The sequence below is a fragment of the Leptonychotes weddellii genome, chromosome 1 (assembly GCF_054177405.1).
Source record: "Leptonychotes weddellii isolate Sample4059 chromosome 1, ASM5417740v2, whole genome shotgun sequence".
Classification (NCBI taxonomy): Eukaryota; Metazoa; Chordata; class Mammalia; order Carnivora; family Phocidae; genus Leptonychotes; species Leptonychotes weddellii.
The window spans coordinates 151,405,606-151,419,069 of NC_138369.1; the positions used below are offsets into that span (position 1 = coordinate 151,405,606).

Consider the following 13,464-nt stretch of genomic DNA (forward strand, 5'->3'; position numbering starts at 1 on the left):
GAGGGTTTTAAGTAATAAAAGATCTGGAGATTTGTAAAATAAATAATTCCAATGCAAATGGGAAAATTAAAATAATCTTATCATCTCCCAGTCATGTCTGTATGTGCTTTTCTACCATTATCAAATTTCTCTTAATTGGGCCAAGGTTTTGTTGGTTTTGCTGGTTTTTTTTTTTTCTGGCTGATACTTTAGAGTTTTATGTTATGAGCTGAAATGAAGAAATGATTCCTTTCAGATGACTGAAGTGACATGTACTAAATTTTCCTAATGACAATCTAGGATGTATGAAACAGAGCAAGATAAAACAAATGCAGTTTTATTCATATACAATATTGAACATATCCACAATTAAAAACCAACAGTATGCCAATATTTCTTACTCCTTAATTGATCTCTTAGTCGAAGCAATTAAAATATAAAGTACATCATTAACTTTTGAGAACTTTGATTGGAAAAAGGAAAAACACCCTTCTCATAGTATCCTTAGCCATCCTATGCTTATTACCATTGCCTGTTCTTAAGTGTGACTTTTGGACACCCAACTCAGTCTTTCCTGATATTCAATAGTACAATGGCTTTTCATAGTCTATGTCACTATATTTAGTAATTTGAAGAATGAATAGTCAAGATTCCTCAGATTTTTACATTCTCGCTCAAGGTGTACTTGAACAAAAAGAAAAGCATAGCATTTGGCCCTACAGCTAATGCTGTGGGACCACAGCCTGTCTAGAATGAATTCATTCAGAGTTTTTGAAGAAATGCAAATACATAAATGATTTTCCTAAAGTATCACATTTTTACTACAGGTACCTCTAATTATTTTGGCTGGATGCCATCAAAGCCAGATGTTAATCAAATGAAATATTTATAATGCAAAACCATTGAATAAAAAAATAGATGTCCGTTTAAGCAACAGCTTATAGGACTCAAACCAATGGTGTATTTTGGAAAAGCTGATGAAGGAGGTATGACTCTGTTCCATTCATAATGTCAGGGTAAGGCTCTGAACTCAATCCAGAGAAATTTTATAATTGTTGCAATCAACTACAGGCTCAGCTTCTGGATTTCTTGTAATGAAATCTTGCTGCCAAGGACATTGATGGGCTCACCCAGTAAAAAATTACAATAATAATGTTAAACTAAATCATAAAAATGCAGGAGGTGGTTATTATAGGGTAGAGAAGAGGAATTGCTTATAAAGTTATGATGGAAATATCAAAAATACACTTTATTGAACTTTTAAAAAATTAAGCTTTGTTTTTAAACTAGGGTGCAAAAGCAATAAAATATAAAGGTTACTCAAAAAACAATTCCATTCAATAGTCAACAACAATGATTCAACAAATGAAAATAAAAATTACATTTATTCAGCATGGTCATCAACTCAGGCAGGCTGAAGCTTGTATATGATAGTTTTCTAATAAAAGTAACCAGCTGAAAGTCACTTTAAAGAAGGAATTTGACAGAAAAAAGAATAAAGAACTTTTTGAGTGGGTTTCTTCTCAGTGAAAACGAACTTGATTTGTGCCTAATTTCACATAGTATAAGGCTCTAGACATTTTGTGTGGATTTTAAAGTTCCATGAAGAAATTCATTTCAAATGAATGTAGGAAATAACAAAAAAAATATAAATATGAAAACCATGATAGACTTACGGTTAGAAACATGGAAATAGGTCATGATAACTAATCCTCTGTGTGTCCTCCAAAAGTAAAGAATGTCACTTTTTAAAATTACTTTTAAATAATCTGGAACTACCCTCCTGATCATCTTTTTACTTTCTGAAAATACAGATTACTGAATCATATGTCATAGACATTTTGGTAGACAGTTTCCATATTTTCTTCAAGTTAAATAACATATATCTCTAAGAGACAATTATCATGGAAATAAACTCCTTTCACTCATTAAAATATCTAATGTGCCTTATGCACAGTAAGCACTTAAATAGTATGGCTTGAACGGAATTATTCCCACTTTGTGTTCAGAGATCAATGTGTCTCTTGGATTGACACTAGAGAGGTGTCTCACACATCGGAATTAATGAACTACATCTCTAACCAAAACTATCCATGGAAAATCTGCTGAATTGATCCATATCTGTTTTATTAATCAAGCCCACTGCAGAAGGGCTTTCTTGTGGTTCTACTATATTTTGGAGGTAAATAGAGTGGGGAAACCACAGTTCAATTTAGAAGTTGTTTGAAACATTGAAGAACATGGGGTTTTATATTATATGACAGCCAGTAAAGTCCAATCCTTGATGGTTGTAATTCTGATATATAAGTATATAAATATCCTATATGCATAATTTTAACTTCAGAACATTATGACAGTGGTCAAGAAGACCCTAACTATTATATGGAATTTACTTCTTAGTGACACTCTCTTCCTTATTTCTTTTTTGAAGTAGAAAGGTTTGGAGGGTTTTTTTGTTTTGTTTTGTTTTGTTTTTTTAAAGCTAGCTTGGTACGAACAGCTTTAGTTGAAGCAGATGGCTGGAAGTCAGAAGCTCCAGATTCTATCCTTGATTCTCCTACCAACCAGGAATGTGGCCTTGGGCAAGTCATGAGAGTAAATCTACAATAACAGGGGTAATAATGTCTTACATATGTATGGTGCTTTATGATCTAACAGAGCACTTACACATACAATATCTTATTTAATCTTCCCCCCCAGCCTCCTAAGAGGAGTATGACAGCTACTAACAACCTCCATTACAGGGAGTAGAAATTTGAGACCCAGAGACACTAAATCACTGTTCACAGCCACTTCAATATCAAATGTCAGAGCCAAGAACAGGCACACAGTAGTCCAAGCTGGTCTTTGTCTCCTTGCCTCTACGCCATGCCCCCGCCCTCTGGTGCTTCCTAAACTGAAATGACTAGAGCAGCACTGCCCAATATGGTAGCCATGAGTCACATGGCTTGAGCACTTGAAATGTGGCTAGTCCCAGTTGAGATGTATTGTGAGTGTAAGATACACATAGGATTTCTAAGACTTTCAATGAAAACACAAAGAACGTAAAGTATCTCAATACCTCTTATATCGATTGCACATGAGGATGATAATATTTTGGACATCTTGAGTTAAATAAAACATATTAAAACTAATCTCACCTGTTTCTTTTAACTTTTCTAATGTGGCTCCTAGAAAATGTGAAGTCATATATGTTTCTCTTAGTTTCTATTGTCTGATAGCTCCCATTGTTTCTATTGGATAGAGCTGGACTAGAGGATTCCATTGTTCAGACTTTTCACAGTACTAGGCTTGTTTATGCATCTGTCTTGATGTGGCTGAGATAAATTTCCAAAGATTCTGTTACACATAGAGCAATGCGGATTCAGAGTTGCAATTTGGTCATTCTCATGTATCTTCCGCATGCAAGGGAAACGTCAGATGTCATTAGTTGATGCCTCAAATCGCTCATTCATTAAAAGGGGTCATGTTATACGTGCTGAATGCTTGAAAGGCTTAGAGTACAAGGACCATGGAAAGAACTATAAAATATATTTATGACTCTGTAGCATACTTTATTTTAAAATATGTTCCCATTAAACATTATGAGTGAATGAGACATTGGAGTATTAGGTGATACAGGCAATGTAAAATAGCAATTATATATAAATTTATTATAAAATATGGCATATTTTATTCCCCCTACCAACTTTATATATAACCCCTAAAGAAGGAGCTTATTCCTGTTTTGAAAAATCTAACTGAAAGTCCTCAGGGAAAAAATGGGTTCTTATTTAGGAGACAAATATATATATAGTAAAAAAAAATAGCCCAAATCACTGAAAGCTAACATCTACTTGGCATTTATTACGTGAACTCAGCACTATGCTGAGAGTTAGACCAAGATTATCTCATTTGGGGATTTGAAAATTAGCAGCAGAGAGCAGAAGCTAAGCTCTTAACCATTGCTGCCTCTGACTACAATGCTATTAGAAATCACAAGGCAACCTATCACAAAAATATTAAAATATTTGAAATTTATTCTATTTTATCATTTCAGTTCCACAAGTGTTTATCCAGCAAACACAATGGATCAGGAATAGCTCTAGACATTGAAGGAATATTGGGTAATATGACCAGAGCTCTGCCCTCAAAGAGTAGAGAGTTGGTAGGCTTGTGAACATGTTTTTGAAATATACATACTATCAAAGATTATATGAAGGAGGAGTTACGCTTCACTTTCTAAAGGTTGCAACAAAAATTTTTGTTATTTTCTTTATGTTACAATATTTTTCTATATGTTATGACAGAAATCTTTATAACGCTCCTCCCAGTGTGTTGAAACTTGCCTGTTGTTTATAAAGCAAAGGTCTTATGTTAAAAAAAAAAAAAAAAAAGCACAAAACCCCCAAAACAGTGTGGTATGAATTTCAGAGGTGTGCTTTCCACTATATATTGTACCCATGTGGAGGAAAGTAGGCTGAAATTATCTTGAATATTTTTTGGAAAAAGGAGAATGCAGGGGCGCCTGGGTGGCTCAGTCCGTTAAGCGTCTGCCTTCGGCTCAGGTCATGATCCCAGGAAAAAAATGAAATCACTGAAAAGTATCCCAAAGATTCCAGGAATTTCTGGAAGCTTACCTAAGAAGAGCTAGGTATTCCAAATCCTACCAGAACTTTATAACTTGAGTTTTTAGTTTGGTTGTGGGTACTCCCATGCAAGGAAGGAGAGATGCTAATATTGACTGATATCCATTTAATATGTGAAAAGCACATTCATAGAGAATGTTTACACAGTCTAAACCAAAAATATAACCAAGCCAATGATTTCAGACCAGATCACTCAGTCATTACTTAGCTTCCTTTTTCAGTGAGCCAAATCATTGACAGGAGCTTTCTTTGCCACTTTTCAAATGCAAATCATCTATTATCATGAAAACCTGGCTACTTCCAGAGTTTCTGATAGACCAAAGAATAATGAGACATTCATTCCTTGAGTTAAAAAAAGAAAGGAATTCTTAATCTCAGGAAACAAACTGAGGGTTGCTGGAGTGGTGGGGGGTGGGAGGGATGGGGTAGCTGGATGATAGACATTGGGGAGGGTATGTGCTATGGTGAGTGCTGTGAATTGTGTAGGACTGTTGAATCACAGACCTGTACCTCTGAAACAAATAATACATTATATGTTAAAAAAAAAAATAAGATAGTAGGAAGGGAGAAATGAAGGGTGGGAAATCGGAGGGGGAGACGAACCATGAGAGACTATGGACTCTGAGAAACAAACTGAGGGTTCTAGAGAGGAGGGGAGTGGGGGGATGGGTTAGCCTGGTGATGGCTATTAAAGAGGGCACGTACTGAATGGAGCACTGGGTGTTGTTATACTCAAACAATGAATCATGGAACACTACATCAAAAACTAATGATGTAATGTATGGTGATTAACATAACATAATAAAAAAATAAAATAAAAAAGAAAGGCTGTCAAAATCCTCCTGATTTTAGGCACTTATGAAAAATACGCTTGGGGCGCCTGGATGGCTCAGTTGGTAAACGTCTGTCTTTGGCTCAGGTCATGATCCCAGGGTCCTGGGATAGAGCCCCGCATCGGGCTCCCTGCTCAGTAGGAAGCCTGCTTCTCCCTCTCCCACTCCCCCTGCTTGTGTTCCCTCTCTCGCTGTGTCTCTCTCTGTCAAATAAATAAATAAGTCTTTTTAAAAAAAGAAAAATACGCTTATAAAAAAAATATATGTACTAAAAACATATTCCTCTTACCTCAAAAATATATACTATGCATTATGGAGATCATTGTGGAACAAGTAAATATCAAGGCTCTTTTTCCAAGTTCAATGTCTGTCTAAGAAATGGAAAATAGTAACACTTGATTTTAAGGAAAATACATGTGTTTCTATTGGTATCTATGAAATAGGAATAAGAGTAGACACTCACAAAAGTTGTTTAAGGATTAAATTAATAGTAGATGTAAAATGTTTAGTGCAATACTTGGTGCATAGTTAATATTCAGTAAGTGTCAGCAATTAGTAGTAGTAGTAATGTCATTATTTTTATAACATGGTAATTCCTCCACATACACCCTACCCCACCATCAAACCAAACTCTTGTGATTCGCCACACTGTTTCATGACCCCACGCCTTGCACATGCTGAGCTCTCTTTTTGAATATCCTTTCCCTGCTTTCCCTGGTGAACTCCTACCCATCACCCCCAAAGCTCAGCCCTGAAGCTTCCTCCTCTTACATGTCTTCCCTAATGCCTTTGCCTGTCTTGGCTGCACTTACCTGTTTCCCAGGGTATCCTGCATAACTGCCTCTCCTAGCAACTGAGAATGTGACTTTTTTTTACTTGATCCCCCTCACTCCCAACACACACACACACACACACACACACACTCTTCCAACACACACACGCGTGCGCCTCACACTTCATTTTTTTTCCCTGTAGAAATGTCAGTTGTAATGAATGAATCCACTCCTGTATAAAAAGATAAAGTTTTTTTTCCTTCATGAGTAGGAATCAGGCTAGAATATGTACTTGGTAGCCTTAGTTGTGAGGGGGAAATTGGGTGAGGGTGGGAAAAGCTGGAGGATGCAACTTGGCAGCCCTGGGACCTGGCTCTGCCACAAGACTAACCCTGTGGTCTCCAATGAGTCATTTAACTTCTCTGGACTCAGTTTCCTTCTCAACAAAATGAGAGGGTTGTACAAAATATTCTCTGAGGATCCACCCAGTGCCAACATGTATATGATGCTGAACATTGCTTCATCTCAGTGGTTCTCTAACTTCTGCAGACATCAGAATCATCAGCAGGGCTTGTTAAAACACTGATTCCTGATCAGCAGGTCTGAGATGGGGACCAACTATTTACATGTTAACAAGTTCCCAGGTGATGCTGAAACGATACATTCGGAGAACCACTGACTAATCTTAACACAGGATTCTGACCTTGTCCAGTAGTCACCTGGCCAAGAGCACTCCTGATATGCAAATTCACAAGGGATGGAGGCACCGAAACCCAGGCTTCTGTGAGGCTACCATCAGGAGGACTGGGAGCCTGTGGGTAGGTCCCAAGAGCGGCCACAGAAGGCAAACTTTGCTGAACAAAACAGTTCTGTTAAAGGCCTACCTTGTGGGGAAGAGGCAACCTGAGTTCGCAATGCTGTGAGGCACAGAAAATAGATTCCCAGGTTTTACCCATTTGCTAAAACCACTGCCGCTGAAGTTACAACGCATTACTGGTGCCATCTAGCGATGGCTTTGAATTACTGCATCTAGAGATGACAATGAAGTGCTTTCTTTTGGACCCGGCTTCTTTTTTTTACAGAACTATGTTCAAGATGAGAACCCTTAAGAATAAGCTCTAATGTACTCTGGTACTGTCCACATTTGTATCTAGGTACTATAAAAGTAAATATGCGTATATCACTTACTATGTACTAGGCACTGCTCTAATACCTTATATATGTTCAGTTATGCAGAGCAACCCAATGAGACAGATACAAGGATTATCCACATTTTCCCAGAAAGGAAATATAACCTCAAGATACAAAAAAATGTAAGGACCTTGCCTGAGGCTGCCCAAACAGTAAAGCCCTACAGCTGGACTTGAACCTAGACAGCTCCCGGAGAGAGATTACTCTGGCCAGCCTTTCTTATACTGGCAATTTAAAACAGTTACCAAAACAACTGTTACTTGTAAATAGTTATGAGGTCCCAGGTCAATGTCTGAAAAAACTCATAAAATACATACTGAAGCAATGAGTTTTTTTCTGATTCTTCCTAATGAAATCAATTCATGTGGATAAAGACATGCTTCTACCTACACAAAAAGAGCAACAACTTGGAATCAACTTCCAACTTGTCATGCAGCCTTGGACAACTCGATTAACCTCTCTGGGCTCCACTTTCTATAAAGTAGGGAAAAAATTAAAATGTAATTTACATTGTTTGGGAGTTCTTTCAAACCAGATTGAATTGTAGAGTTAGAGTTATCCAGTTATGTGATCACAAGAGCAAATACAGAGAGGATGGGCAGTGACGGTATGGGGTTTTCTTAAATGGTCCAACGGGTGGGAAATATGCCAGGACAGAAGACTCAATATTCTGGTCTCTTGTCCAGAAGCGCAGTAAATAATAACACTCATGGCATTTGCAGTGAAGTGAAGAGCTCACCCAGGGAGATGTATGTTTCTCTTGTCTTCCTGGATGCTGCCCTTGGCCTGTGCACCTGAACCCTGCACTCCTGCCTGTTTCGGCCTCCCAAGAGTCCTCACCAAAGGGCTCTTGCAGAAAACTCACATCTTTGCTGGTGGACTCAAGTTCAACCCCCCTCACTTCAGACTCTTTTATCAGAGATTTGCTTGGATTTAAAAACCTGGTCCTTGCTAATTCTTTTAGCTTCTTATCTAAGACTTGTGTTACTAAACTATTTCTTACCTCAATAACCCAAACACTACAGAATGGTTACCAAAACAAAGCACTAGTGGTTTCTTTTTATTGTGTACTTATAATATGCTAAGATCTTGATAATGAAGGAAAATAAACACATAGACAGAGCTATAGAAATAAAGGGTAATAAAATATAGTAGAGTAAAATATCACTATCTCACGTTAATAGATTTTTTATGTCATTCCAAGTATTTGCACAGCAAACTCAGAATTAAGCTAGATAAAGTTTATTATCAACCTTATTTGAGAAATTAAGGAAATTGAAGCACAGAAATTTTAAACAGCTTCAAAAAAGTAAGTGAATCATTGAAGGTCCATATATCTCAATTTTTAGGTCTCTGCTGGCCCCACAATTATAGTTTCTTTCAACAATACAATCTTGATACAGGATGACTACCTCCTGATACTTTGAATTAGAAAGAAGTTCCTTGTACAAATATGGTAGAAGTAAAAGATTAATTAGACCTTAAGCATAGTAAAAAGTATTAATTCGCTTCATCCCAGCTGAGGAGCGAAGAGCCTTCAGCTATAAAAATGGGCAGAATTTTCCTCGATCATATCAGTGGTACTGGTCTGTTCTCTTGTGCAAACTGCGATACACTCCTGACCAACCGCTCAGAGCTCATCTCCACTTGGTTCACAGAAGCCACTGGCAGAGCATTTCTTTTTCACAAGGTAGTTAACCTGCAGTACAGTGAAGTTCAACACTGGGTCATGCTCACTGGCCGCCACATGGTTCGAGATGTGAGCTGCAAGAACTGCAATAGCAAACTGGGATGGATCTATGAGCTCGCCACTGAAGACAGCCAGCGCTCTAAGGAAGGCCGTGTGATCCTGGAACGCACTCTAGTACGAGAGAGTGAGGGCTTCGAGGAGCACGGACTATCTGATAACTCTTGAAGAGAAAGAGATAACTCCATCTTTTCCCAGGTCTCCTTCACGGAAAACAAAAATCTACTTACATACACTGTCACCTTAGCATCAGGGTCAGATTCATGAACTGCGGAACAAGAGGTTGTGAGAATCTAAGAGGGAACCTTTCTTTCTTCTTTCTTTCTTTCTTTCTTCTTTTTAATTTTCAATTTTCCAGTGTGTAGAGAGAATATTATGCAGATGCCGTTAATTTTTTTTCCCCTATGTTTACATCTTGAGGCGGAATAGTCTATCTGCAGCTACATGATGGGCTATGTGAGGAAAAAAAAATCTGGGCTGTTAGAGTGGAAAAGTGTGTTTTATGTAAATTTTGAAAGGAAAATGTGTCAAGACCATGGTTTTTAAACTTATTTGTGCTTCCTTTAAGAAAAATGTTTTTTAAACCCAGTTATTTGACTTGATTCGCTAGCTTCAGGGAAGAGACCCGACTCTGTGACCAGCGCTAAGCTTCCGTGTTGGTATGGCTTGTGCCGGCCACTGTGCCGTATTCCTTCTGGAGAAGTGTCAGCACCAGAGCCCATCCTTCCTTGTCAGTCTTGACCCAAAGATGTCACCATTCCTGGTTATTTGTCACCACATAATTGGTGTTGATTGGAAACTTTTCCTGAAATGGGGCAGAACTGCTTGGTTGTCTTTTCCATGTAACTTAAACATAGTAATATAAATAAAGTAATAGTTGGGGGGAAAAAAGTATTAATTCACTGAACAAACATGTGTTGAAAATCTACTATGCACCTGGCACCGTTTTAAGTTTAGGGGATTTAGCAGTGAATGAGGTCAGAAATGACATTCCAGCTTCAGAGCTAACAATTCCATCTAGTTGAAGAGAACACAATAAATGAGAAAAAAATAAATATGTAATACTGTGTCTGGTAATGAAGAAAAACCATTACCATAGAGTAGAGAGCACTGCTTTAAATCGAACGATGCAGGCAGACCTCTCTGAGATGACATTTGATCAGAGGTCTGAAGGAGGCCAGTTGTGCAGAGATCTGAAAGGGAGCTCAGGCAGAGAGAGAAGCAAGTGCAAAGTCCCAGGGTTGCGAGCCAGCTGGGCTGGTTCCAGAATAGCAAGGAGACCACCGACCAGAGCACTGACAAGATGGTGTGCGGGAAGAGGGCAGGGCCATAGTATGCATGCCTTGCGGGCTGTGGAGGCAACTTAGAGTTCACAGAAATCCAGTAGGGAGGCATGGGATGGTTTTGACAGGGTCTGGTCTACATCATTAAGTCATCATTCTGATTTCTCTGGGCAGATTAGACCGGAGCAAGAGTGGAGGCAGGGACTCCAGTGAGGAGGTTATAACAATGGTCCAGGCAGAACAGGATAGCATCTTAGCAGTAGTGGCTCAGGACGCCTCCTTATGGAGAGGTCCTAAAACTCGCTGATGCACTGGCTGTGTGAGAAAGGGACATCTCAGGAACATTTCCTAGGTATCTAAAATAGCAACTCATAGAAGCAGAAATAGAATGGTGGTTGCCAGGGATCGGGGGGAAGAGGAAATGGAAAGCTGCTACCAAATGTGTATAAAGTGTCAGTTGTTCAAGATGAGTAAGTTCTAGAGATCTGTTGGATCACATTGTGCTTATTGTTAACCATATTGTACTATACCTTTAAAAATTTATTAAGAAGGTAGATCCCATGTTATCTGTTCTTACTACAATAAAGAAGAAGGAGAAAAAGAAGAAGAAAGAAGAAAGAAAGAGAGAGAGAAAGAAAGAAAGAAAGAAAGAGAGAGAGAGAGAAAGAAAGAAAGAAAGAAAGAAAGAAAGAAAGAAAGAAAGAAAAGAAAGAAAAAAGTGATGCTGCTGTCCAAATAACATCAGACTATAAAAACTGCAATAACTCTGAGAAAAAATTTTTTAGGGAAATAAAATCAGTTTTTCAACATTATCTTTTGTGAATCATACAATGTCATTTAATCATAGCTCACCTCAAAACTTAAATTTGGAATGTTATTATGCATTTATCAAAATAAATATAAATTTGAAAAAGGGCTACATAAACTCTCAGAATTTTTTATTGGAAAAAAAAAAGAATGTCTCTTAAACTTTGAGCTTGAGCAACTAGATAAGTAGTAATATCATTTTCCAAAACAGGGAAGCTTGAGGTACAATAAGTTTTCCAAAGCTTGTAGCCCTCTAACCCTCTAATTGCATTAGTTAATCTGATTTCAGAATTTTAAATTCAAGAATCTTTAAGCTACATTACCACTTTTTAAAGAATGAGCCATGTACAGCCACCGTAATACCTGGCTACCACACAGAATCCCACTCTGCGAGAGAATTCTGAACCAGACACTCAGCTGGAGCCGGTGTGATGCTTCTAAATGTTCTTTTGTAAAATAGTTTCAAAGACCCGTGACTAGAGAATTATAAAATCGTGCCCTCTGTTTCCGACATGTTGATAAATATGAATAATGGAAGCAGAGCTCTCCAGGCTCTTAAGAAGTACAAGGTACAAATCCACGGTTCAGTTCAAAGGAATGTTAAATATCGGCCTGAGATTTATACTCTTGAGATAGAAATGTTACAGTGGAATCAGGGAAACAATGTGCTGGGTTTGTGAGTCAGCGGCTCTTTTGTGGGAGGCACCGTCTTGAACTGGGTCAGGCAGCTATGTGGTACTGAGATGGGCCTCAAAGGTTTGGGGACACTGCCATCATATCACCCATGCCTGATTGATAAGAGCAAGAAAACACTTTTGGAGTACAAAGACTTAGTCAAAATCACCAGTAAATCTGGGATAGAGCCAAAATTTAGTAAACAGTAGTTGGTAAATGGACACAGAAATTACTGGATTCATATGCAGAGAAAATCAAAGGCACAGCGAATTCCAAGGAAATTGGGACTGCAGTTCCTTTGCCAGGTCCCCACTTATACAGAGAAGGGCTCCTTTCAGCATTTTCACCTGTCTCATGGATACTAACTAGCTATGATCATTTTTGTAGAAGAAAAAGAAATGAAATTTAGTGGTGTATAAACTGTATAAAGACAAGGGCCTTTCCGTCTTCTTTAGTGTTGTGTCCCCAGCAATTAGAACTGTCCTTGGCACACACTGGGCACTGAGCAAATCTTCGCTGGATGAATAAAAACATAAAAGCTGGAATAAATGATTAAATCTAAGGAAGGCAAGGAATCTTTTTATTTGTGTAAAAAAAGAAAGCCATGTTTTCAGGTGAAACCTAATCAAAATGACAAGAGAAAAGTGTCTGAGGGAGCAGTACTGGGCTAATATACTCTTTCCCTCTGGTGTCACAGCTGAGTTCTCATTGCCCTGCATATTTATAATCATTCACTGATATTGACTGAGCCTTAGTGGAGCTTTATCTTTCACTGGTTTTTATGTGGTCTACATTTCCCACCCATTCTCCATACTCTTTGGTGAGGGGGATTACCAATCTGAAGAATTAAACAAGAAAACTGAATAATTGACAGGCTGCAGTCCTTGAACTTTTTTTTTTTTCTGTGTTTTTTTTTTTTTTTCCCTACCCTCTCAACTTCAAGATTCTCAGATCCGTGTCTGACTCAAATTTGCCTTAAGTTTACATCAGTTTATTCACCCTTACCACTTATGACCTCATCCTCAGGGGCAGCTTTTTTCCATTTTCATCATTCTATCTGGCCATAGCTGTTGAGTAGCTATGGATGGAAACGAGTAAAGGAAGAAAAATAAGAACTTAAAAAGGAACTAAATGGGATACATCCATTCCCAGACCAAGGCTTCTTCAGGAAAATATTGGAAGCCTCACTTACAGCTAAGTTGGCCTGGGATCCAATCTGGATATAAGAGGCTGTTAGCACTCAGCCTTGAGTAGATGAGCATGAATCTGTCCTTATATCAAATATTCTTTGAGATCTTTGCATCTAAGACCTTTTAGAAATGTATATAAGTCATTCTAAAGTAAGAAAATGAACTGGATACATTCTAGTAGAAAGCCAAGGAGAGATAATAAAATAAATCTTTCCCATCTCCCTTTTTGATGACATTACACTTTAAAAATAGGTACAGGGAGGAGCCCATGGGAGGAATTTCAGTTAGGCAAATTTACTTACAAGTAGAATTTCTTCCAGGATACAAGAGCCTTTGGCAAACATTCTTTGGCACATTC

At 38.1% G+C, this 13,464-nt stretch overlaps 1 pseudogene; it reads left to right on the forward strand.

The window, feature by feature from the left end:
• Positions 1 to 5,107: 5,107 nt before the first annotated feature.
• LOC145716120 (protein yippee-like 5 pseudogene) lies at positions 5,108 to 12,496 on the forward strand (annotated as a pseudogene).
• The last annotated feature ends 968 nt before the right edge of the window (positions 12,497 to 13,464 follow it).